Raw genomic sequence first — 25,370 nt, forward strand, 5'->3', positions numbered from 1 at the left:
AGAGAAATACACTTTTTTTTTTCTCTCAAGAAAATCAGAGAGCAGAAAACTCAGTATTTTTTTAAAGGGGACAATTTAGCATCCCGCTAAGCTGAGAGTAAAATGAACATGCCGATTCCATCTGCTTAAACCATCCACTGACACGGGGCTAAAGAATTGCTCAAGGAAATTAATGGCAGACACTTAAAAAAAAAAAAGCGAAAAGAGAATTCTGCAACGAGGGGAGTCAGTCTGAAACTGATGGCAGTAGAAAGTACTTTAATTGAATAGTGTCACTGTCACTTTAAAAGATCAGATGATTTTGTAATCAATAAAATATTTGTAAGTCTGTATGCTAAATGGAGAAAGCAATCTCAGTTCTCAAAGCCTGAGCTAGTTGCTGCAGGTGTCTGGGAAGAATGTTTCCATTACACACATCATTATAAACCAGCCCAGGCAAATGACTGTCTATTTCTGCTTTTACGTGAAGCATGAGAAATTGGTCACTGCAAGTGGCCTAAGACTAAGTTTAATGTCTGACAGGGAGATGGTCTGGGCTCTTTTCCCATTATTTATTCAAGAATAGAGAGGTTACCTCTGTGTGGGGCTGGGTGGGGCTCCATTGGGGGCGGCAGAATGTTTTCAGGAGTTAGTTTCCTCACATTTGAATAATTTGAAGCTGACAACTGAATTTCCATTACCCATTGGTAAGAGGGTGAGAGAAAAAAGGCAAATGCCAACGAATGATGTCAGCTAAATGCCTAAGGTTTAACAAGTGACAGAGAGCCCAGGGGCTCATTCTAGTTTCAGTATGTATTGGGGTGAGCACACCACTCACTAAAATCTCTGTCATTTCAGCATATAATGCCAGTTTTTTTTTTTTGCAGTCGAATTATAGTAAGGAATTTACTTTAAAATTCTCTTATAAAAATGTTGAAGTAAAGATAATGTAAGAAGAAAAAAAAAATACAAATAACAAAAGAAATAGGCATTATCCCTTGAAGACTTCAGTCTAACAAGGTCCATTTGGAGCCCTATTCTAAGAAACTTCATTATTAAAGAGCCCAAAGAGCATTATTATTATAAAGGAGTTCAACTCATTAGACCATATCATCCCAGCTAGCAAGGACCGCACAATGGTGAGGTTGATTGTGATAGAGCTATTGCTTCCCTTATTGTAGCAAAGAGAAGTCTGATTTATAGAAACGTTTGATGAAGTATGGTTGAGTTGCTTTTAAGCAGGCTGATACAATCATCAGAGAACCAAAGGATTCAGCCTTCAAGTGAGAGGGGTTCTAGGCAAACATGTTCTGACTCTTAGCCAATGATTTCTTATTTATTCAAGTTTCTTATCATTTGAAAAACTTCCACTACCAAATGGTGTCCAGTAAGCACCAATGCCAGGCATTTTTAAATTAATCATTAACCTATAGAAGTATAAGTAGAGGCTTCTTATTTGTTTAGCTCAGATCACTGTAGAAGGGAAAACAGAACGGATGCTTTCTTTAGCTAACCTCTGCAGCCAAAGCATGGCTAAATTATGTGTATGTATATATCATATACACACACACATATGATTGCCATTAGGCTTCTTAATATATGAATGTGGTTTCAGTCTCTTGTCACTCTATTGAGACACTTAAGGAATACCATACTGCAACCCACCATTTCCCAGCAGCATTACCCTGTGCCATGCCTTGGTGGAGCACAGTGAAGTAGGCTTTGTCTCTTGCGTGAAGAATGTTTGTAAGTGCTCACATTACAGGTGAACTGCGTGGAAATGCAAAAGTGTTGCCTTAATGTCTCCCACCTGGAAACAGGAAACACTCTGTAGCCATTCCCATTCATCTCTTGCTGAGTTTTACATTAGTAAGGTAATGCCTTTCACTTCTCTGTTCGGGGAGAAAGGCACACTGGGAGAAGGGCTGTTATTATTTCCGAGACCTCCTGTCTCCAGCCAGCTTAAAGGCTGAGGGTCCCGAGGTGGTGCTGTAATAGCAGCACTAATAATGGGCTGTTGCAGTACATCTCACGTGAGGCACTCTGAGGCATTATACACATTTATTCATTAAACTTGAACACACCCCGGAGATAGGTTAACTGCTATGATACCCCTTTATGTCAAAGTAAGTGAAAACAAAGTGGGGGGAGGCAAGTTAGACCATTTGATGAACCTATGATAACAGTGGAGTGAAAATGGTGTCCCATCTAGTGATTCAGGGAAGCCTGGCCTCCTTGGGTGTGATTATATGCCTGTGTGTATATGTTTCTTTAATTTTATACTGACTTGTTCTAGAAATAACTGGAGAACACATATAATTATGTTTAGTACAGTCAGATAACATAAATTGAAAATAAGTGGTTGGAGGGAAAGACCCAAGTAAAATAAGAATGTAAAAATGTGATGAAGCTAACAAAGATGAAGTACAGTTTATGCTTTATATCAGGGGTCCCCAAACTTTTTACACAGGGGGCCAGTTCACTGTCCCTCAGACCGTTGGAGGGCCCGACTATAAAAAAAAACTATGAACAAATCCCTATTCATACTGCACATATCTTATTTTAAAGTAAAAAAACAAAACGGGAACAAATACAATTATTTAAAATAAAGAACAAGTAAATTTAAATCAACCAACTGACCAGTATTTCAATGGGAACTATGCTCCTATCGCTGACCACCAATGAAAGAGGTGCCCCTTCTGGAAGTGTGGTGGGGCCGGATAAATGGCCTCAGGGGGCCGCATGTGGCCCGCAGGCCCGTAGTTTGGGGACCCCTGCTTTATGTGAATGTATGGCAAGTGCTCTCATTGAAAAGAAATTGTGTATAAATGGGGACGCATAGCCTCAATTCTCCCATCTGTGTGCCTAGGAAGAAACTTTTCTGTGCCCTGGGAAAGAAAGGGCTACAGAATACATTAAAGATTTGTAAAAACTAGGCATCAAGCAGGCTGCTGAGTGGTAAATCTGAAGAGTATCTTTAGGACCCGAAAGACTTGAATCTAGTAGCACCACTTCCAAAGAGAAAAATATAAGAAGAGTATGCACAAAAGACAACGAGGTAAACTAAGAGAGACATCAGGAACTTCCAGCAAAGACTTAATGTTCTGTTCCCCACAGAGAGTTTAGAGGTCATAGGTGAACTAATGACAGAAATGGGGCAATGATTCCTGGTCTGCGCAGAGTTTATAGGTGCGGAGAAATTATGCAACTGCATGGACCGCAGCCCATGGACAAACAGTGCCAGCAGCTCAGTGCTGCCTACATGTGTGAGCAGCATTGACACAGGTGAGCAAAAGCAACAACCTGAATGAGCACTGTAGACCTGCAACCATATATAAGATGACTTCCCCCCCCCCCATCCTGTTCATCATCCAAACCCAAGCTTCACCTTGGGCGATCCAAAGAGACAGAATAAAGACAAAGAATGATGTGGGTCCCACTGTTTGATAAATGTGACCATTCTTCTGGTGAAAACAAAAGAATTGACTTGAGGTATCTGAATACAGTGAAACATCCAACTAGAAAAAAAAAACTCTTTTATCTAATGCTTTACAAAGACAAAATGTATTCTCATTGGACTAGAAGGGCAATATATAATGATTTCTTGGGGTAAAAGACTCAAGTCTAATACTTTCTTGGGATAATCAACTTCTAAGCCTTTCCTTTAGTCCAGGAGTTGAGAACCTATGGCTTGTGAGCCAGATGTGGCTCTTTTGATGGTTGCTTCTGGCTCGCAGATAAATTTTTAATAAAAATAATAATGTTAAAAATATAAAAATTCTCATGTATTACAATCCATTCATTTCCTACTGCTCATGTTCATGGTTGCAGGTGGCTGGAGCCAATCACAGCTGTCCTCTGGGACAACACCAAATTTTTATTGGATAATGTGTAACATACACGGGTCGTTGTATGGCTCTCACGGAATTACATTTTAAAATATGTGGCGTTCATGGTTCTCTCAGCCAAAAAGGTTCCTGACCCCTGCTTTAGTCCACTACCATGACTTTATCATGGTGTGTGTTTGTGTGGTATGAGTGTGTGTGTTTTCCTGTTCTTTTCTGAAGGCCTGATGTAGTACATGGATGTAAACTTTTGTATCTGATGGGACATCCATTAATAGAACTTAAATATCAGGTATAATTTTAGGCCCCTTAATGTCTAGAAAAGATAATCTCAAAGCTTTATTCTCTACCCTATAGTAGTTCAAACCTGCCCACACTTGTCCTGTACATGCATTAGAGTTTTATCTCTCACAGTTTCCTTGGACCCAGGGTTCACTAAATTAGTTTGGTTAAAGGATTATCCTCCTTTCCCATAGGTAGTGTCTCTTTTCAGCACCATTTCATTAGATCTAAAAATTCAGTCTCGGTCTCCTCAGAAAATTATGTAAATCATGAAAAACATTGGCATAAAGTAAATTTGACCTTATTTATATATTTATTTTTGATTGAGGAGATATTTACATTTCAATAACAAAAGTACTTCAAGTCAAACAATGAAAAGTCCTATTCATTATTTATTCATTAATTCACCTCTACAACAAACATTTACTAAGTGCCTACATCATGCTGGGCACAGATCAAGGTGCTGGGGGGTTTATCAATGAGAAAAACTGACAAAAATCCCTGCCTTCATGGACATTAAATTACAACAGATATTTGAACCAAGCTACTGTATATTCCCAGAGGGTTTTAGTTTGCCTCACCCACTCCTCTCCAGAACAAAATAGACGAATATCTTCCTTACTGTGTTAATGTATAGTTTTAAACATCGTTTAGAGAGAAATTGCTCATCAATGAAGTTCTCACTTTTTCAGTCTCCTTATTTCCTGAACCCCAACAGGGATGGCAGGCACATTGCCTAAGAGCCACTCCAAAGATTGAAATATGAAGAAAATAAATCTTTTGGTTTTACTTCATGGGTTACCACTCAGCACCACTAGTATTCTCTTTATAAATAAGTTTAATAATTTTAGAAATATTTCCATAAATATATTGGTCTTTAAAAGGTTGTCCATGAAACAGCAATCTGTCCACTTTCCAATGGCCCTAGGGGTTCACTATATGAGCCACCAGCAATCTTGGTGTTCATATCTAAGAATGACTAACTCTACTATAGATACATAGGATAAATGAATGTTAAACAACAATACTGTGTTCACACAGAGTGAGCCTTGACTTGGGAATGTGTATATAAAAATAAACATAAATAGTAAGACAAATCTACCAGAAAAATCAATGACCCAGAAATTGTGTCTGTGATTGATGGATGTTTTAAAATTCAGTTCTCTTTCAAAAAAATATTTTTACCACATATAGAATTCTATAAAATTCCAGGCATTGAATCTCAGGAGAAAACAAAACAAAACAAAACTCCATTTTGCTTCTGAGATAAAAATTCAACAGAATTTTACTAAATCTAAAAAATGTAATTCAATATTCTTAGGTAGATTACCACTATTTAAATCACCATTTTAAGTGAAGAAGGTTCATCTAGACCTGACTGACCACATATACAATGTAGTACCTCCTGGAAATGGGGATTTTGAAACTTTTAAAAAGCAACTCACCTTTATTGAAGGTGGAGTTTATTGGTGAGTCAGCCAAGACAGGATAGTTGCCCAAGAATGTTGGACAATGGTTGAGGAAGATCTGCAGGTTTAATTTTTATGTAGAAAATGTTTTTAGAAATGTCAATTCCTAAAGACTTGGTAAGGATTACCCATTAATAATGTGACAAAATTTCTTGCAGAGAGAGTTTCTTCTGGATGCGGTTACTGCAAGAATATTCAACTGGAGCTCTGATGAGAGAAAGTTTCATGTAGGAGGAATATAATCAGTTCAACCTTCAGGTTATCATCCCTATAAAATATACATGGTCATTAATTCATTCTTCAGATTGTCTAACTTTCCATAGTTACTGGCCTCACCTGTCCCTTAAGGAGATGGGAAGTTTCTTTTAAAAAGTGAGACTCAGGCGCTTATTTATGCCCAGAATAACAAAAATGGAAAAGACAGAAGTATCTGATTTGAACCATATGGGTTCTGAAAAGCTATGAAGCTTGTCCAGAGAAGCCAGATGGCTTCATTCTATTAAAAAAAAATTATAATAACATCAACAGACCTCTTGAGTAACTCTTGCTTTGATTAGCTTTTTCTTAATCCTCACAGTGAGGAAATAGAACTTGGGTTTACTGACCCACAAGAGGATTCAACTTTGATACCAATAAATATGAGAGATCAACCAAGAAATGGACACACTTTAAATTTACTTGACATATAGCAGTTACTGTATGTCTGGTATAGTTCTGTGGATTTGATAAATGTCAATTTATTTAGTCCTCATAAAAGTCTATGAGGTAAACACTATGAAAATAGTAGTGTCTAAGTGCAAGCTGATGTTCAAGCAAAGGCGGAAACTCAACTATGGATCACTGGGTGTCTTTCTATGTGTAGCTATGGAATGGTTCAGTGCTGACTAAATGTTTGTAAGGAGCCCAGGCCAGAGTTTTAGAGCAGTCGATGTCCTTCAGTCATTCCCTCTTGCCTGCCAATGCCTACAAATTGCCAAAACCAACATGACTTCAGATATCAGGAAGTGAAAATATCTCAACTAATGAGCTCTTCTTTTTATCCTGAGAAAATAGTAATTTGGGGGCATTGACTAAGAATTTTTCCAACCTCCTAAATGAGGTTTATTTGTTTTTTGAGGGAGATGGTAGAGATAACCTTGAAAGGGACTTAAGGATTCACTTGGGGAAAATGATAGATTCCTAAAGAGCCATATAGAGGGAAAAAAAGGCTTCATCTTCTTTCCTCTGCTATTATTATTGATGTCATTATCATCAATTTCATTATCATCATCATCAGCACTTTGACACTCATCAACCACTCTAAAAATATTTTTAGAAAGAATAGAAAAGGTAAAGAAGAAAAAGTAAAAACAAATAAGTTCAGGCAGATGTTTACAAAATAAAAAAAGAATAAAATAAAAGTCTGTATGAGAATTAAAATTCTAGTAGAATAAAATATTGAGTTTAAAATTATATTAAACAAGAATTAAAATAAAAAATAAAATGATGGATCATAAAAATTATAAAACTATAGATGATTAAAAAATAAAATATCTAAACTCATAAAATAAAAAGTTTAAATCTAAAGATAGATAAAACTAAAGAATAAGAAAAGAGTGAGGCAACATATTGAAACTAAAAATAAAGAGGCTTGGGGGAGATATGTTGAGAAGGAATTAGAGAGCATTAGAGAGGTATGGAATAAGTTAAAATAAAAGGTTTCTGAGCTGTTAAGAAATGAGTCTTGTTTAAAATGTTCATATACTGAGTCTTTCTTATGCTGATAAAAGGGCCAAAGTCTTTTGAAAGTTGGAGCTGAGAGAGGAAGACAGTACAGGGGTGAGTTGTATTATGGCCGGAAACTCAAATCTTTTAGAGATCTTTCAAGTGGTGCCTGATATTCCAAAAGGCAAGTCTCCTTAACACAAATAGAGAGCTGGGCATTTATGAACTACCCTTGCTTGATTCTAAGACATTTCATTTTGTTGGTTTTTTTTTTTTGGTCTTCCTCATTGAAGGCAAGAATCCTTACTTTTCATGAACAGAGCTCACAGACTACTAGTGTATCCATTGATGAACACCGGGAAAACTAAATCATGAGAAACAACTAAAACCATAACAAATTGTTTTCTATTAAATCTCCTTTCTATAATTTGTATCTTTATCTTAGTGGAAAATATATGGTTTTAATGGTTATATAATTAAGGATTTTCCTCCACCTCAAACAAGAGTAGAGTAGCACGGATGACCGTTATGCACAGTAGGTTTTCCATACTTGCCATTTTTACCATGATATCATCCAAGAAGTTGTTTCCCATCGTCATAAATTTAAAAAATGGCAACAATAGCCTGTTGTTAGGCATGTGGACACTGAGTGGCCTTTTTTCACACCAAGTGATCTCTGTGCTTCCTCCCATTTATCAAGCATGGGGTCCAAATTGAAGTTTAACCACCCTGCCTTCCTAGTGACGCTATTGGTTTTAAGAATATGTGACTTCTGCAGATCACTCTGAAAGCCCCACCTCCTAATTTGTAGATTGGTCTAGAAAATGAAATTGTAACCTCAATTAGCCAATCAGAGGCTTTCCTCTGTTCTAATATATGCCAGAGGGAAAAAGTACCTCAAAGTCTGAAAGGCACTTCAAACCTTGAGGAGTGAAAGTTGGGAAATTAAAACCAAACAAAGATCCATAAACTGAGGTGGCCTGAGATTGGGTGAACCCCTTACTTTGCTTTCCTTTTTCTTGCTATAATTTGGTCATGTGAGTCAATAAATTTACCTTTTCATGCAAGAGGTTTCTCTCACATGTACGGTAAGCAGAAAAGTCTTAAATAATATATGTATCTTACATTAAAAAATCACTTATCTTTCATTGGTCTGTTTTCAGTGCCTTTTTCTTTTTTTCACTCTAAGGTGCAGATTCTTACCCATGGTGCAGCCTCTGAGCTGGACCTCCATCACAAGGCTATGACTGCTCTGTTGTCTTTTGCAATCAATCAAGGCAAGTATTTCCTGCCTCTGGTATTCAACCCAGAGACCGTGTCCAATGGCAGGGTGGCTTTGGCCATCATTTAATGAGAACATTCCTTTAGTTGACTTTTTATTATCTTAGTAAACTAAGGTAAAATAATCTGGGTTGGTGTGGATTAAGTTGGCGTACTAATCTTGCAATTTGCATTCTTCCCCAAACTCCAGGGCCCACTGCAGAAATGAGTTTCTTATGGCAGATTTCTTTCATATAAAATGCTTTCTTTTTTCAGGGCTCCCAGTACAGCCATTTAGGCACTAAAAAAAACCAAAATATTCATTTATGTATGTTTGAATCTCAATTGTTAACTTGGTGTTTTATACTCAGTTATAAAGACTATTCTTGAACCCCCTATATAAACAGTTATTTGGAAGACCTGTCAGGGAAGACAAATTGTTGCCTATTTTCACCCTCCAGAAGTCTAGTTTTAGTTTGACTACAAACTCTGTTGAATACATACAGATGCTCTGAAGTGACTAAATTCTGCCAAGGTAGCAATAAAGTTGCCATGAAACATACGTGAGTGAATGGGCATGACTGCGTTTCAGTTAAACTTTATTTGCGAACACCAAAATTTGAATTTTATAAAACTTTTACATGTTAATAAACTTTATTTTTCTTCTGAAAAATTTTAAATTATTTAAAAATAAAAATATTCTATTTCTAGAGACATACAAAAGTAGTGATAGGCTGAATTAGCTATATTCAGGATATTATGTTTTCTTATTGCATTAATACATGATGCATCTATATTTCAGAAATATTAAATGCAGAAATTCTAGGTATTTTAGATTTTCCTGAGTTTTAACATCAGTACTATATCTCTTTAGAGTTTTGCCATTTAGTGTTTGTCAATCAACAAATACTGATGAACGTAGAGTCTGTCCCTCCTGGGAAATGGTGAGAACTAGATGTGAAATGAAGAAAGAAAAGAAGGAAATTAGTGAAACTTGAGGAGTGTGGGGCAGTCTCTTGGAATCTAAGTGTTCAGGGAAATATGTAGCATTTGTATATTACTTTATAGTTTATAGAGTACTTATACACATATTTGTTTTATTGAATTTTCATTATGAATCTATGAGGCAACCGTAGTGGAAATAAGCTGTCATCAGAAAAACATATATTGAAGTGAATTAGAGTTATGTATTTGGTAAGAAGTAGACCCTGACCTTTCCTTTGGCTATATATTATAATTGTTATGCCTAATGCAAAAGGTCATAATCACTGAATGTTTCTGAGGCTGAAAGCTAAGCAGACATATTTTAATACATTGGGAAAAAAAGATGAGAAAAAGAGGTAAGAGTCAGTGTTCCCTATGCTTTGAATCATCTACCACTTAAGCAAATTGGAGGAAGGAGAGTTTTCTTACTCAAGATGACAGTTTCAGTCTCTTTCTTTTTCCTTGCAATATTGACTTCAGAAGAACTGGCTATTCCTTAGCCAATTTTAGTCATAGCTTTTTCAGGACACTAAATGTGCATAACTAAGCCCAAATGTAGTTGGTTCATTAGTTAAATTAAAACACTTGACAGTTATCTTTGATTTCACTTCCTAGTTCTGTTTTGCTTCTCTTCCTCATTTACGCCAAGTAACCTGATATGATGGAGAAAGCATGGACTCTGGTCTCAGGGAGTTGATTCCCAGATGTACTGTTTATTAAGTTTTTGACTCTGCAAATTACTTAACCCTACTGCCCTCTTTCATTATGCTCATTTTAGAAAGGGAGTAAGTAAGATTACCAATAGTGTTAAAATGTTATCAATGAGTAAATATGCATTAAGCTCATAGAAGCATACATACCTGGTGCATAGTGTTTTGTATTCGATGTAATTATAAGCATTAAGTGAAAGTCATATATAAAATGTCCAAAAAAAAGTGGTACACAATAGATAATCCCTGAACATTCTAAAAGCAAGAGCCTCTCAATATGGATTCTCTAAGGTCACTTCTTTTCCAAATCTAGTTCACATGTTGGACTTCACTCCCCCTGACACAGAAAACATAACTAATTAACACAATTCTGGGCATTCCAGTTGTTCTTTTTTTTTTTTTTAACCCTTATTTTCCCGTGTTTCTACCAAGGGCTGTGCAGTAAAGAAATTACCCAGCTCATATCTGCTTTATCAAATTAATAAATAATTTACTCCCCTCTCCTCTGATAACACCTTTTTTTTTACATATATTATATATTTCTACTTTTCTTAGCCTCCCTCCTAAATATGGAATATTTGATTGATTACTAATTATAGTTTTAAAAATTATTTATTCATTTTAGCAAGAGAAGAAGAAGAAGGGAGAGAAAGAGAGACAAAAACATTGAACTGCTCCTGTATGTGCTCTGACCAGGGATCAAACTGGCAGCCTCTGTGCTTCAGATCAATGCTTTAACCAACTGAGCTATCTGGCCAGGGCTGCCTGGTTAACTACTTACCCCATCACACAGACTTTGACATCTATCAACCCAACGTGCCTTTGTTTCTCTGCTGCTCATTTCCCTGTGTGGCTCTGCAGTTGGACACTGTTGACGTCTTCTTGCTTCTTGAAATAGTCTTTTTCTGTGCTTTCCACAACACTTCCATTCTCATCTGACCTCACAGGCTCTCCTGTCTCGGTTTCTCTTGCAGGTCCCTCCTCCTCTATCAAACTATGAAATGGTAGATGACCTTACGCGTCCTCTTAGATCTTTCTTTTCTCATCAAAGTTATTTTTGCAGGTAATTTGTTTTACATTTTTACTTTTAATATTTCTGTCATTGTTTTCCTTATCCTCTCAGTAGTGCCAACTAAAATTTAACTTGATCTGTCTCCTGTTTACCCCTCTTCTAGTCTTTTGACATTGTGACTTTATTACATATTGGTGGGATGGATAGATGATCTAACTTCTAAAAAAGCAGATTGAATTGCATACTTATAAAATCTGTATAATTTATTTCTTACCAGCTTTTCTACTACCAGGAATGCTATATTCCAAAGTTAATATTGTTCTACTCATTGTTCTCAGAAAAGCCCATAACTATGAGAACAGAGCATCCTCTTTTTCCTTAAATGAAATCTTGGTGAGAATTTCAAAGAACCATTGCTAGTGTGGGCATTGGACAGGCTTTTATGTCAATGTGAAACATTCATTATGTGATAAAATGGTCTTATACTTTATCTGATTTACTCTAAGAGGAAATAAAGAAAAAAATAAAACCTAAAAACTCTTCTATATTATTTTGCTATTGCTGCATTTACAACTGACCACCAAATGCTTGTGGCATATAACAATAGCACTGTTTCTCTGCACCTGTAGCTTGGCCAGCGTCTGGCGTTGCTCTGCAGGGAGTGCTGCATCAAGCTGGGCTTGGCTCCTTGCCTTGGGTTGACCTCTGGTTGGCTGCACATGTGTTCATCCTAGGGCCCATGCTGAGTGGGCAGTAGCTACTCGAGAAAAGCTCTTCTCATGGCATTGGCATTAACACAGGAAGCTAGCGGAAACACATGAGGTCTCTTATAATTGAAACTTAAAACTAGCTCAATGTTGTTTGGCCCCCTATTCTGTGAGCCAAAGCGAGTCACTCAGAGGAGACCAGAATCAAAAGGCAGGCAAGTGCTTACCTGCTTTGGTGGTAGGAACTGCAAATTTACATGGCAGAAGGACACCAGGGAGGGTAAAGAATTGGAGTTGATGGTTCAATCTACTTTACCTGGTCAACAATAATAGGATGCTGAAGTCACTGCCAACCGAGCAGAGAAGTGCTGTCATCTTCAGTGTGGGGTTCACCCTGCTCTTCCATTTCTCCTTCTTCTGGCTCCCCATGTTTATCCTTCAAGGATATTTTTCATGTGATTTTTATGTCAGAAGATAAAGAAACAGAAAATCTTGCCTTAAGTATATACTCCTGGAAATATAACTCAACCATTCAATACAGTGGGCCCTGAAGCAGGAATTACATAGTCCTAGATGCTCAATATTCTTTATCTTACCATATATCTAAGATGGAATTCAAAAGGAATGATAGATGCAGATGGGGAGAAAAGTGAATTGAGAAAGGGGGTTAGATTCCTACAATGGATGAAATTTACCTACAAGTTTTAGGGAGATGGCTTGGGGAGACTGAGGCCAACTTAACTGATTCTGAACTCCAAGGGAAGCTTCTTTTGTCCCCCATAGCACTTCACACGCTACTTCACACATAGATGGCTTACAACATATGATAAAATGTGAATTAATACAATAGAGATCTCTAATTTACCACAGTTAATATGGGGACTAATGAATCTTACTCAAAGTAAATTATAACAATGAAGGGTTAAATATACATAAAGTCTATTTGATGTACAGATTTTGGGGGGACAGAAATACTATTCAAGTAAATCTATATCATTGGCAAGCATAGGCCTTAGTGTAAGATTATAAGTCATTTTATAAACTATTTTTTAAGCATTGTCCATTTAGGAATATCATATTGAGGGGACCATGGTTTGGGGTACAGAGGGAATGTGCCTAGGATCCATGAGCCTTGCTTGGTTTTTCTTCCTGGGCCAGCCCTTGATTTTTGGTGTGACCTTGAGCAGGTCATTCAACCTCTTTATAGCCTCAGTATTTCCATCCGTAAAATGAGTACTTTGAAGCATATGATCACTCTAATTTTTAGATTTTAAATAGATTTCACAGGTAGTTATTATAAGATAAATCTTTTGTGTGAAAGCAAACTAAGTTTAGACAGAAATGGAAGGGAAGAAGTTTTTCGGAGGCCATGGCATATACTTAACAACTCTATCTTTTCGCTTTTATGGCTCACTCTTGGGCACGGGCACTTTATGACTTGTAACAGCTTAATGGTCATGCTGGGTGAAGTCCTCCTGCAGGTTAACTTTCTCTTCCTTAAAACATGACATGCCTACAGTGTGCTGAGAAGGTCAGGTGGAAAAGCAGTGCCCGTGAGAGCAGCTTCGCCATGTATGACGTGCAGGGCCCGGGAGAGCCCGCCTTTTCCAGTCCCTTCCCTCTATCTCCCTCCACGCAGCCTGCTGAAAACTGAGAGACAATTATGTCCCTCGAGCTGTGGAGACAGAAGTACAGAAAGGCAACAGTGACTGATTAAGGAAAATGCCTTTATTACAGGGTTAAAAGAAATTGTATCATCAACAATAGCAAAATGGAGAAAAATGTTAATGAATAATTCAGCATAATAATGCCGTCATGATAATAAAAACCAGTGAATAATGCAACTTTTATTTGCAATAATATGACTGTTCATCTGGATGAAGTGTCCCCGTTTTGACTGTTTCCAGCAGAGGTGTAAGCATAGTGGGGCTTTTCATTTATTTCCCTAAAGAATGTGCCTGAGAGAGCTGTGACTCTGCCCTCTTCCCACTTCCTGAGAATTCTGTCTTCACTCCTTTCCTTTTCAATGATATAAACCACACACTCACTTTGAGTTTTCTCTGATGTTACTAGCGGGGAGGATTAGCACCAACAATGTAACTGAATCCTCAGGAATGTTCTTGTTGTGATAGAAGGTCCAAGCAGTCAGGTGATTTCTCACTGCCTGGCAATCCCTTGGGTGTTCAGGTACCGCCCCGCCCCCTGCAGAAATTTACTGGAGCAATAAATATAGTGCAATTATGGAGAAAAATTAAGGCAGATGCTCTTGAATAGAGAGAGATTGATGAACTACTAGAAACACCAACGCAGCAACCCTCAGACATGAGAGCAAAGCTTATTTCACTGGGCTGTGGTCTTCAGTAATTAGCATGCAGTCTCAGGCACTGAACGGTTTAGCCTGAGAAATCAGTGCCAAGGACTTAACAGCATCTTTGGAGGGTCCAGATTGTGCAACTGGTTAGAAAGCATAAGTAGGTTATCTGATTCTCGAAGAGCTCCGAAGGTGGCAGAGTAAATGATACCTCTTCCCAAGACTCACAATGAGGCACAAATAGAACTGCCAGCAGTGCTCCTCCCAGCACCTTCTTCCAGACAATGTGTGTCACACTGAAACAGAAATTAAAAAAAAAAAAACCGCAGACACCTCTACGCATATCAAAGAGAAGACCTTTGTGTTCTTGTTTCCGACAGATTCTGTGTGCTTGAGTATTATGAACCAACCCACAAGTGCACATGATTGCTAGAAAATAACCTCTGTCTTTGTGTTTCAGCCTGTCTTCCTTATTGGTCGGAAAAGAAAGGTGTGTTTCCGCCTTGCATAGTAATTCGGGGATTGCAAGAGGACCTCAAATTCAAGGGGTGAGTACGTATTTGAGTAGATAAAACGTATTGGATAGACTCATGTGAAGAGCCTCAAAGCTTCTTCTGTTTTCAGGAGAACTTAGTTGGGAACAAAGGAGCCATTTTTCAGTTAAACAGGTTTATATCACACATATATAATTGTGTAAAATGATAGCTTATGTAAAAATCAAATATACAATATAAATAACATTTGTCAAGTCTTACTTTAAGAACACCAAAGTGAGTAGCTGCGATGAATAAAGAGCTTGGGGAATGGCTGGGCCTCAATGTGATATTAACAACCAATATTCCTTAGCTCTCTTCAGGTTAAAAGACTAATTTATGTGCCTTCTCATTTTCTTCTCCCAACAATCATAAGAATCAAGTGGCATTCTCATTTTCATTTTATATATTAAGTACACATTTGTGTTAATGTAATCTAGTCTGAAGAACCTGAGGTTTTCATTCAGAGGGACCTAGGTGTAATCCTGATTTTGTCATTTATTTACTTATTGCGTTCTCTTGACAACTTACTTAAGTATGTGTTTCGCAGGGTAAATTTAAATTTCCTGTTTTTCTCCTGTACGAGTTTCCCTGTTGGTAGCTCCCAAAATCTTCATGCTCCTGCATCCCTATCACCATTACCTCAATTCAATCACTTGTTTGTTTCTGGTTGGACTTTTATAATAGTCCTTTAGTTTCCTTGTCCTGTGTATACTCTTCATAAAATTCTCCGAGATACATTCCCAAAGTGGAAATCTGTCATCTTATTTCCCCGCCCTAACCAGGCTGACCACTCCCTACTGTCTATCACAACAAGGCCAGACTCCATAGTATGGGTTACAAATGCCACCTCCCTCAACCAGAGGCAGATGAACATCAGTTGAGGCCCCGGGGTGCAGAAGAAAATATTAGACCCCTTAAAAAAGGGAGAGAGGGAAAATAAAAATACATGTCAAATACTTACCTGGCAGGGGAGATACCATGATCACGAAGGTGGTTTTCCCAGGGTGAGGCTCACTCATTGCACTCCGAGTGTGCTGACCCCTGCGATTTCCCCAAATGTGGGAAACTTGACTGCATAATTTGTGGTAGTGGGGGACTGCATTCGTGCTCTCCCCTGGTTAAAAAAAGAAAAAAAATACATGTCAACCATATTTTTAAATAAATAAAAAAATATTATGTACTATGAATGTTAAAATTGCACATATAAAACCAAACTTGGTGTCATTAGAGAAAAGTGTAAAGTTGGGTTTTTGCGGGGCCCTTCAGAAGTCGGGGCCCAGGGCGCACGCCAAGGGTGCCCACCATTAAATCTACCTCTGCCCTCATTTTAGGCCACTGTCCCTGGTGCCCCTGTGCTAAGATCAGTTCACATTGCCTGTATGTTCCTGAACATGACCTGCACTTTGTCTCTTTGTACAGGCTGTGTCCTCTGCCAGGTTTCTTAATGATTCTTGGTAAAGCACTTCTCTGTAAGAATTCGACCTAACAATAGTTGCCTGTATAAATTTCTCCAGAGAGATAGTAGCTGGATGCCCCAAACTATGTTACGGCACTTACTTCTTTAGCTCTTCTTTCTTTCCAATTAAAATGAAAGTAGGCCCTGGCCGGTTGGCTCAGTGGTAGAGCGTCGGCCTGGCGTGCGGGAGTCCTGAGTTCAATTCCCGGCCAGGGCACACAGGAGAGGCGCCCATCTGCTTCTCCACCCCTCCCCCTCTCCTTCCTCTCTGTCTCTTCCCCTCCCGCAGCCAAGGCTCCATTGGAGCAAAGTTTGCCCGGGCGCTGGGGATGGCTCTGTGGCCTCTGCCTCAGGCACTAGAATGGCTCTGATTGCGGCAGAGCAACGCCCCAGATGGGCAAAGCATCGCCAGCTGGTGAGCATGCCAGGTGGATCCTGGTCCGGGGCATGCGGGAGTCTGACTGCCTCCCCGTTTCCAACTTAAGAAAAATACAAAAAAAAAAAAAAAAGTAAATTTTTAGTTATACACGCACAAGGTTTCCAAAGCCAAACAGTCCTGTAGAACTAAACAAAAATACAAGTTTCTTGACTCACGCTTCCCACCTTTAGTTCCCACTTCTCAGAAGGGGCCACTTTCATCTTTATAGTGGTTCCATCTAATTAGTTCCATATTTCTAAATGATATGCTTGTGGTATTATTTCTTGAGTTTATTTTTAAGTTTTAGAGCTTAATTTATTGTTCTGGATTCTTCTACAACTCTCTCTGCTTGGTACCACCCTCCCTTCATTGTTTCTCTCCATCCTTCCAATAAAATCAATATTTAGGTTAAACCAGGTGTAGTCAACTTTTTTATAACTACCGCCCACTTTTGTTAGTAGTAACATTTTCTAACCACCCACCGGTTCCACAGTAATGGTGATTTATAAAGTAGGAAAGTAACTTTACTTTATAAAATTTATAAAGCAGAGTTACAGCGAGTTAAAGCATATAATAATAATTACTTACCAAGTACTTTATGTCAGATTTTCACTAAGTTTGGCAGAATAAGTTTTTATAAAACAACTTCCTATGGTTAAATCTATCTTTTTATGTATACTTTGGTTGCTCCACTACCGCCCACCATGAGAGCTGGAACGCCCACTAGTGGGCGGTAGGGACCAGGGTGACTGCCACTGGGTTAAACCAATCTTTGGTATTTAGATTTTCATGCCTGTGCTAAGTGTGATTAACAGACAAACCATGCAGGATGCTATGACAATATTTCTTTTTCATACAGCCTTTTTGTTTACTTAGAAAGTATTAAGTGAAAATGTACCTACTACTAGTTCTCCCCAAAACTCTTTTGAGAAAAGTGCATTCAAACTCACCTGATAAGTTCTCATTTTCCCTTTGTTCTGGGAAGTATTCTTTATGGAATCCTGCATCCTGCTACTTCAATCTGAGCCAGTTCTTTTTTCTTTTTCTTTTTTAGATTTGCACCTTGCCTGTTATACTGGGATGTCCTTTCATCCTCACGATCCTTATTCTCTCTTTGTGTTTGGTTGGTCCCCTATTTGCAGGGTCCCCAGTGCTCCTTTATCATGGTTCACATCCACATTTTGTTGAAGTATCTTTTCTAGTCACTAATAAAGGACACATGAGAGTTAATTTTTTTCAGATTTTGCATATCTTAAAATGCTGCTATCATTCTACTCTTAGAATTATTTGATAGGTTTCTGGGTATAGAATTATAGATTATAAAATACTAGTGCTAGCCAGTTGGCTCAATGGTAGAACGTCGGCCTGGCATGTGGACTCCCCGGGTATTTTTCCCGGTCAGGGACACAGGAGAAGCAACCATGTGCTTTTCCACCCCTGCCCCTCCCACTTCTCTTTCTTTCTTCTCCTTCTGCAACCATGGCTCTATTGGTTCAAGCTCATTGGTGAGGCACTGATGATGGCTCCTCTGGGCCTCTGCCTCAGGTGCTAAAAATAGCTCAGTGGTGAGCATGACCCTAGGTAGGCAGACGGGGTTTGCCAGGTAGATCCAGTTGAGGCACATGCGGGAGTCTGTCTATCTCCCCTCCCCTCACTTGGAAAAGAAAAAGAAGAAGAAAAAAGAAATTAGTTTCATTCAGAATTTTTAAGGCATTTTATCTTCCAGTGGTATAGATGAAAAAACTGATGGAGCTCTCTTTTCTTATTGTTTGTATTCCTTAATCTGTGTTTTTGTTTAGACCTAAACACTTTTTGAACATATGAAAGTTTTTAGAGTTTTCACTACATCTCTGTTGATTCAAAATTTCACAATAGGCTCTGGCCAGTTGGCTCAGTGGTCGGCCTGGCATGCAGGAGTCCCAGGTTTGATTCCCAGCCAGGGCACACAGGAGAATTGCCATCTGCTTCTCCACCCCTCCCCCTCTCTTTCCTCTCTGTCTCTCTCTTCCTCTCCCGCAGCCAAGGCTCCAGTGGAGCAAAGTTGGCCCGGGCGCTGAGGATGGCTCCATGGCCTCTGCCTAGGTGCTAGAATGGCCCTGGTTGTAACAGAGCAATGCCCCAGATGGGCAGAGCATTGCCCCCTGGTGGGCATGCCAGGTGGATCCCAGTTGGGCACATGTGGGAGTCTGTCTGACTGCCTCCCGTTTCCAACTTCAGAAAAATACAAAAAAAAAAAAAAAATCACAATAATGTGACTTGATGTAGGTCATTTGACCTTTAGTGGAACCTTTTAATCTAGAAGTCTATTATTTTGAATTATATATGTTTTCAGAAATGGTCCTTTAATTCTAAAAAATCTGCATAATTTCTTGGGTGATTTTCTTCTCCATTTTCTCTTTCAAGAATTTCTATTATTCAGATGTTGTTTCTCTACCATCATTTTATCTCCTATTCTCCATCTCCTTTCCTTCTCTCCTTTTCCCTCCCTCTCCTACTCCTTCCTTCCTTCCTTCCTTCCTTCCTTCCTTCCTTCCTTCCTTCCTTCCTTCCTCTCTCTCTCTCTCTCTCCCCATCCCTTTTCTTTCTTTCTTTCTTTCTTTCTTTCTTTCTTTCTTTCTTTCTTTCTTTCTTTCTTTCTTTCCTTTTCTATTTTATGGAACTTTCTCAAATTGTCTTCTAGCCCTTCTAACAAATTTATATTTTTTGTATTATATGATTTTATTTTAAATGGCTCTTTTTGTTTCAATCTTTTAAATTTTTTTATTGCATTAATGTAATATTTTCTTAATATCAAGATACTGATGATAGGTTTTATAGATTTTTTTCTTGTTTGCTTTCATGTCTTTCAAATTTCTTTCTTCTATTTATTTTTGTCCATGTTTTTCATCAGATAACTTTGAATATTTTGTGGACTATTTATATTTATTAATGAAGTGTTAAGAAGTTGACTGAAATCTCTGCATTCACAGATGGAACGTGTTAAATGCTAGGATTTCCAGGAGGGTGACATGGTTGAAATTCTTCATGGTTGGGGCAATGGGCACATGAAGCAGTATGCAGATAATGTTTTATTGAGCTGCATACCTGAAACCTATACCCCAATAAATTGAATAAAAAATAAAATTAAAAGAAAGGAATTCTTCATTGGAGGTCCCCACTGGCTGTATTTATAGGACTTCTTTCCCCAGAGTAATTGTTTTATCTTTGCTTTCCAGGTAAACGCCTGAGAGCATTCTTTCTAGAATTTTGCCAAGCAAAGAGACTGGCATCATGTTTAGAACATAGCTATTCATTTAATCCTCCTCTTTTACTAAATGAATCTCAGAACACATCTGGGACTGGTTTTCTTGCATTCAGGGCTTCTGCTATTCAGTGTCACTAGAAAGTAAAATTCTAGCCTTCTTGAGATGGGGAAGGGCTATCTTTGAGCAGGCTAGGGTAATGTTTTCTATTCATTTTTCAAACAGAATTTTAGCTCGTTTCTATAGGCTTTTAGTTGTATGCTTTACTTACATAGGTTCTTGATGCATCTGTATCCTGAAGCTCTCCAGAATTCTAGTTTATCTGGTTCACTTCTAGGGTTCCCTTAAAATGGGCTGAGCTTTGTGCTGTGTCAGTTATTATTATCTTTCCTTTCTGGCTTCTTTTTTTAAAAAAAAATAATATCCTTCCCTTTTCTGTTTACCTCGTGAGTATGTGCCTTTTTCTTTTTTAGTCTTTTTTACTGTGATCTTGGGAAGATCATATAGTACACAATATGTGTTCAATGCTCCCTGTCTATCCTGAGTTCCCTTTATGTCTCATTTTGATTTAGTCTGCATCCACTTTCGGCTAGGCTGAAAGATAAAATCCATTATTTCTATCAGTTTTTGTTCAACAATTTTGTGTCAGTGTTTTCCTGACATAAGCAGTTATCATATAAATCAGGTTGGTTGAACATTGCGATTTGCTGTGATTATAATAATTTTTGGATCCTATCACTGAATAAGAAGAATTAGTTATAAGTCTGGCATCTATCTATACAAGTTTAGAGAGAAAAACAAACAAACAAACAGAGTACTTTTAGGTGGCGGTAGTAAAAACAGTTTATATGAAATTTTATCATCTCCTTTTCTAACTTGCCTGTAGGCTAATAACAGTCACGCCCAAGGACACACATTCCTCTGCATTTACAACCTTTTGACCAGCAAAACCCGACTACTAAACAGAGGCAGCCTCATGAGACTGCAGTTTTATGATGGGCTTGGGAGCAACTGTCTCACATTCTGGTTGTACTTACTTTCTGTGGAGCTCATTCTCGACTATTCCATGATTTGAAGAGACACACTGCTGATTTTATTGTTCAGTGCCTTTCTTCTCCTTCTTCTTGTGGCATGAGTGATGTTCCACACTGAGGATTAAGATATATAATAACAAAACAGAAACCCTCACGTTTAGCTGTAGCTAGATTTATTGCTAAGTTTATGGAGATTACTGAGGGCTGGGAACACAAGTCCAAGAAGGTCTCTGCAGTTACAACTGCGTGTGGAGTGAGATGCTATTACAGATTGAGGACAGTAAACACCTCTGAGGTTGTGTGTCACTTCCTGCAGGCGCCATGAGTCTTTGTGATTTAAGTCAAAAGGTGTCTGTTAGTAATGCAAACAAAACGTTGTTTAACCTCTGAATTCCAACATCTGGAATACTTATCCCTGTGGCAACTTGGCGGTTCACTGAGCACTCACTATTCCAGTGGTCCACCAAAGCACAGTTTTGGCTTGAAAAAGGATTGCGTTGGAGAAAAGTTTGATTCACTATGAATACCAAAGGGATTCGTGATAATGGTGTCACCACTAACTCCACAGCCTGGCCTCTGGGAATTGTGATCCAGAGTGAGGCTGCTTTCTGATGCCATGAGAAAAGATGCCAGGAAAGCCTTCTGTGGGACCTAGTTGCAAACGCAAGACTTTTCTTGTTCCCTTTAAAGACTCTCTAATCCATATACTTAGTTTCACCATTATATTTCTCTGTCTGCTTCTGAATGGAGTCCAAGTAATTCAACTTTGGTTCTTTTTGGAAATGGTTGAGGGGCTCAAGTAAACTTTGTTGATATCCTGTACTTCATTTATTTTTGTTTTTATATGCATTGATTAAACATAAAACAAAGTGCCACTAGAATAATCAGGCTACTCGTTAATGGCAACAGGTAACTGGAGCTTCCTCCAAAGTTCTGAAGACACTATTTTTCCAATGCCTAAGTAGAACACAAAGTGTAGTTACCACAGACTGGAAACCGGGCAAGTGGAGCAGTTTCCTGGTGGTGTCAGGGACCCTGGGCAGGGAAGTGGCAAGACCTTTACCCAGCAGAGTTAACTATAAGCCGTAAAAACACCCAGGAGCAGAGCTGAGTGAAGCATGGATCCAGTTAGTCATTGAAACAAAAGTATGTGGCTTGCTACAAGTTCCTGGTAATGACTTCAGGCCTGATTGGCTTGGTATTTCTTGGTATTGCTCTGTGTGGGTGATTGCTTTTCTTTATTAAAGATAAATTACAAGGAACAGATACCATCCCGTTTCTGGATGTTTATTCCTTCTAACCAGTGGCAAGTTTGGCCTTTTTCAGAGGAATGAAACCCTTGAGCAGGTTTCAAAATACTGCCTTGGGAAAGGATCATGAGTGTGTTTTGAAGCTCTAGGACCCTAACTCAGTCCTCCTAGCCTGAGATTTCTTTTCCACACATCTTCCTCCTGTCTGGGCATCCTGGAAGTTTTTTCCCATTCAATGGATAATGGTAATTAGTACCAGTTGTTTAACAGCTTACAAACAATAAAATATTTTCTCCCATTGGTCCTTATTCTGGGAAGCAGATGTCATTTTATTGTTTTACAAATAGAGTGACCAAAGAGGTGCTGAGGAAAATTGAGTTGGTCATGGCCACACAGTAAATGAGTAGTAGAGGTGAATTCAAATAAGACTTTAGAATCCAAAACATTTCTCTTATTCTTTAAGCACAGTGCTATAATCGTCTAGTTTCTTCCTTATCAGAGAATAAGAGTCAGAGAGAAAAATAGCTTATTTATAATTACAGAGCTAAACAATTGCAGAGACCTAAGGAGTTAACTACTGAGTATTACCTGTATTATGGCCATTGCTGTGTTAAGAATTACACAGCAGCTGTTGGCGAAATTTTGCTTTTTCTTATGTCAGTTTATAAGAAAGTTTTTAGCTGTCTTCAGCAAAATGGGGTCAGAACTCTCTTCACACATACACCCCATCTTCCCTGACAGACATCTTCACTGTGATATTTTTCATTTCCTTACTCTTTTTTATCTTAGGACTATCACCACCTGACACTTTATATTTTAACTTATTTATGTTGTTTATTGTCTGCGACTACCAATAAAATGTACACTCCGATTAGAGCAGGGCTTTTTGTCTGTTACCTTTACTCCCGTAAACCCAGTTGACGGGGCTCTACCTGGTCCATAGTGGGCGCTCAATAAATGCTTGTGGAACGAATGGAGGAATGACAAGGCTAACGTACAGAATTCAGAATGATCAGTTTCTAAGTAGGACAGTACAATCTAGCTGCAAAAGTGATTCAAAGATGAGAGACAACTCACAGCTGTCATTTTCAAAGATCTCTGAAGAAACGAAAAGGGTGGCACTAATGCAGGATTGTGAAATCAGCACTGGGTTTACGTAGTTGGAACAGGGCAGGGAGACATTGCAGCTGAAGAAAACAAGGCAGCAATAGGAAGCAGATGTAAGTGGATAACAGGGAAGACGCAACCAATCTTGGAATAAACCAAGGCATTCTCTGTCTCCTAGTTCCCGTTTCACGCCCTGTATGTTTAGCCCATAATTTATTTTTTAAAGTGACATTTCCAAGTGCACATGTTTCCACACTTGGGGGAGGAAATTTTATTTGAGTGTATTTTTCTTTGGTTCTGAACACCGGAGTCAAAACAGAGAGCAGAAATCAATGATTTCATTGAGTAGGAAGAAGAATGCCTTTTGCGAGTGGGTCCAAGAAATAGATCTGAAGGTAGAAAGGAACTGAAAGTGAATGACATGCTCTAGTATTTACTGTTGTGCCGCTGACAAGTGAACAAACACCTTCGTAAATTAATAGTCCCTAATTGTAGCTTGAAAGGCAACTAAACGGATGGTTTGGATTTTTGTCTCACTTCATTTCTAATGTTATGAAATATGACCCTTAGTGAGTTTTTCTGGCTTGGAAACACTGAGCTAAAATTCAATTGTTTCTTTAATGACTGGCGAGGTTAGTCTCTTACTTCCAACTCCTCATGAATTCATAGAAATACCATTTCATGTTCATTAATCATTTGTGTGTATTTGTTATGTTAGATATAGTGACCTGATTTTGGTAGGTCACATACTTTTTGATATGTGACATGCTTCGGAATTGCAAAACATTTTAGTGTGACTTTTCCCTGCATTTTTGTGAAGCGATGCTGGTTATTACTAGAATGTTCTTTTTTTTATTTTAAGTTATTTTGTCATTACTTTATTTTCAGATTTTATAGAGCATCTTACTCTAAAGAGCTCAAGGCAAATTCTGCAAATGTGAATGATTTTTTTATTTTATCAAAATATATTGGTTTGGAGGAAAAAAATGTAATACTGATTTTTTGCTTCTGTCTGTCCCACCAAAAATCAAACTGAACACCCTTCTCACATCTCCTTTTTTTCTAGGGTAAGGGATTTTATCTTACATAGAGTCTTAAGAGGAAGAGCTTCAACCTTGAATCACCAGTGAGGAGGCTGAACCATTAAAACAAAATGTAGCCGAGAGAGCCTTCCGAAAAGACAGTGCTTAGCACAAGGCGGGTTCTCAAAAAATGCTGTAGGTGGTGGCGAAAAACCTCTGTGAGGCCCTTTAGTCAACACAAGTGGGTCACTTAATTTTTCCAAGTGAATACCCTTTATAGGGGACTTCAGTTGCTGTCTCACTAGCCAGAGATGTCTCATTATACATGTGGCCCAGTCTGTGAAATGTTTATTTTGTAACTAATCCCTTAGGCAGTGAAGGAAACTGTTTGCTATTCCTTCTTGTTCTCTCCTTTTTTTTCTCTCTCTCTTAATTAAAGGAATCACTGTTGAACTTCAGAAACCTTTCCAGGAAAAAAATTAGAAAGAAAAAAAACAAAACGAAAGGAAGAAAGTAAGGGAAGAGAGAGGGAAGGAAGAAAGAAGGAAGAAAGGAAGGAAGGAAGAAAGAAGGAGAAAACAAGGAAAAGTAAGATTCACAAATTCTTTTACTTATTTTTAATGATTATTTCCGGAAGAACGATTGTAATCTTCAGCGACCTGTTTACGAATGTATATTCGTGCATATGGGTCTGAATGCATGTGTGTAAGCTAGATTAGAAATTCGTACTGCACTCATGGGTATCCTTGTGTAAGCAGTGTCAACAAATCTCACTGTTCACTTTCTTAATTTACTCCCCAGGATAGCCAAGGGTGGAAGTTGACATCTGGGAATGGTAGTACAAAGGGAGAGAAGTGGAGAAGGTATTGATTTTAAACAATGTTTTGCTGAAGGGCAATAAAAGATAGAATCATCCACAGAAAACTGAATCATTTATAAGCTATGAAAAATTTCTAAATTCTGAATTTGGTTTGGATTTCATTTTAATTTCAAAATGATTCGTGAATAAAACCATACCACTTGTAGGGAGAGTTTTATTGAC

The 25,370-nt window shown here is 38.2% G+C and overlaps 1 non-coding gene across 1 annotated transcript; it reads left to right on the forward strand.

Moving 5' to 3' along the window:
- The first annotated feature begins 15,752 nt into the window (after positions 1 to 15,752).
- On the forward strand, positions 15,753 to 15,916 carry LOC136316546 (U1 spliceosomal RNA). Its single transcript, XR_010727774.1, has one exon. It is a non-coding gene; the product is annotated as a U1 spliceosomal RNA (small nuclear RNA).
- Positions 15,917 to 25,370: the final 9,454 nt, after the last annotated feature.

Source organism: Saccopteryx bilineata, chromosome 12 (assembly GCF_036850765.1).
Source record: "Saccopteryx bilineata isolate mSacBil1 chromosome 12, mSacBil1_pri_phased_curated, whole genome shotgun sequence".
NCBI classification, from domain to species: Eukaryota; Metazoa; Chordata; class Mammalia; order Chiroptera; family Emballonuridae; genus Saccopteryx; species Saccopteryx bilineata.